The sequence below is a fragment of the Penaeus vannamei genome, chromosome 14 (genome assembly GCF_042767895.1).
Source record: "Penaeus vannamei isolate JL-2024 chromosome 14, ASM4276789v1, whole genome shotgun sequence".
Lineage (NCBI taxonomy): Eukaryota > Metazoa > Arthropoda > Malacostraca > Decapoda > Penaeidae > Penaeus > Penaeus vannamei.
Window position 1 is genome coordinate 12,143,088 of NC_091562.1, and position 2,500 is coordinate 12,145,587.

The 2,500-nt window shown below is 34.5% G+C and overlaps 1 protein-coding gene across 1 annotated transcript in view; it reads right to left on the bottom strand.

Annotated features, from left to right (window-relative positions):
• Window positions 1–129, bottom strand: part of LOC113815960 (golgin subfamily A member 4) — a 306,648-nt gene extending 306,519 nt beyond the window's left edge. The window contains exon 1 of the mRNA XM_070129428.1: window positions 1–129. This exon is cut by the window's left edge and continues 1,039 nt beyond it. The gene's annotated coding sequence lies outside the window, so the exon portion shown is untranslated.
• Window positions 130–2,500: the final 2,371 nt, after the last annotated feature.

Below are 2,500 nucleotides of genomic sequence, written 5' to 3' on the forward strand. Positions count from 1 at the left end.
CACTGTATCGTTACAAATGACGGACAGAATAGTTTCCAATTGATAGTACATCACAGATCACCTTCTAATCAGGAAATAAGATAAAAAGAACGGCAACCTGCTTTTCCCATCAGCGCTGGAGTGAGCCGGCGCAGTGAGCGATGCAGTGTTACCAATGATTATCCAATGAAAACCCGGGTTACAATCACTCCCTTCTCTGTATATCACGCGATTGGCTGTCGCCTGTTCTAAATTTTAAAGTCACCGTTATTCAAAGTCGCTCTAAACAACACCAACTATAATTATATGTTATAGGATAACATCATTATAGTAGTATAACATTATCAGGTAATTGCTAACACTGAGCAGGGTGAACAGTGGGTGTTTTGTAGTTTACTTTTTCACTAACAGATGTCAGCACACGAGAGGCGCGGAATTGAAGTTGATTTTCTCGCCACTAGATGGCAAGCCGCTACTTGGGCTGTGGCTGCTGATGTACGATAATGGTTGTAAATAACACAACATTGATTTATTTCCATTCCACTGTATTTCATCGTCATCTCTTATATATAATTCAATATGAACATGTGCAGCTATTAATAGTTTATATTCAATTTAAAAGCCTTTTAGACTTAAGCCCGGCCGCGAGGAATTGAAATCAAAGGCGAAAAACTAGCTCACGATATTTTCTGCCATAATACGATACTTTGTGCCTCCAAAATATAAACAAACATGGGAGTGACAGTGTGAGTAATATTCAAAATTTTCAGCATATTTTAGTTAATATTAGATATGACAACTTGTTAAGCAGATTAGCAAGTGACAATCAAGCCGATGTAAAATGAGAAAAAATATATTCTGGAGCTAAAGCAAAACCCTGGCTATAAGAGCAAGAAAAGAACTGACGTATTTAAATTCTTGTTTTGGAATGCCAGTAAACAAATTGTGTTTATACATAGGTTTGAAATATATTATGTGTATGGTTTGAGTTTGATGTTGGGACTGAAGATAGATAATGCATATTTAGAAAAGTATGATCAAATTACTATTATGTTTATGGTTGTATTTATGCCAGTGAGTAGTATGCTAGTAAAGAGAAGGCAATAACAATCAAATATTTTCTAAATTTTCCTGCTTATTTAGTTAATTATGGTGGTAAATGTATTCAAGACATCTACGTCTCCTCTACTGGCCTATATGCCACACCCATGTGCTGCCACAGGGCTCAGCGTCTTTGGCACTTGGGCAATGACTAGCAAACTCCCACTGCATTTATTTTTAGCAAGATAGCACAAGTTAACATCCTTTGTGATTTTTTGTCAAAAATGGGAACCAGTTACAGTGCAGCCTTGCCAGAATATACATGATGGATGTTTGCTCTCCTTTGCCAGAGTGCCAAAGATGTGGAAATCCTCATTCTATTGACACTGTGCTGGCTGGGCTTTAGTGTTTCCATCTTGGATTACAGCAGGATTTAAGGGTATTTTGTTAAAACATTATTCATATACTTAGAAAAGAAATCTTCCATTTAAAAGCTGCTGAAAGTGCCTAGAAATCATTTATTAGGATTGAGGATTAATTGAAAGCTGATATGACTGACTGCATTTGTCAGTGTAATGAACACCAGATTCAGGAATTTTTATTCATTTCTAGACAATTGTAGATTTATATGATTACATTATTGATAGACAATTAGATGAGTTTTTCCCAAAATAATCTGGAATTACACAATAGTAATTTGAAGACAAGCTAGTGTGGAGAACTTCTTAACCCCTCAGTGACCAGTACAGCGATAGCCGACGTCATTGTGTAACGTCCTATGGCGTGTATATGCATCATGACTATTAAGGGGAGGGCCAGCTGTAATCAGATTAGGCCTAGCCACAAAGTCTAGATTGTTGTGTAATATTACATCACAAATAAGTCAGGCCCTATTATCTTACGGTTAAAAATGGAGATTCTTTATGACTGAAGCATGAAAAAAACAACACAAAACTTCTTTTTAGCAGATTTTAATTTTTAGATAATATTTTTCACTATAACTGTATGATTGCATATGATATTCATGTAATAAAAACTCATAGAATAATGAGTAATAAAACTTGCAGTTTTCAGATAAGACATATGTTAAAGATAATGTAAATGAAGTGAGGCTGCATGAGCTACTTCTCTATTTTCCTAAATGTGGAAATTTATCCAATTAGAATTATTAGCTATTTCAGCAGTAGTTTCATGAGTCGTCTCAGGGAATGTATATATCAATTTCGTATATTCTTTATTGCTTTTTTATGATATTTTGCCAAATGGGAAAACTACAATGTAGAACACTTGAGTTTCAGTTATCTAAAGATACAGAATTATTACTTTAATTTTAACTGGATGTTAACTCTTGAAAATGGATTTCAGATATTTAACTTATAGGTTTACGTCTTGATTATAAATTAATTGTTGTGTTAGATTTGATTGTGCTGCTGCTGCTGCTGCTGTTATTATTGTTGTAGATATTTTTAGTATTGTCATT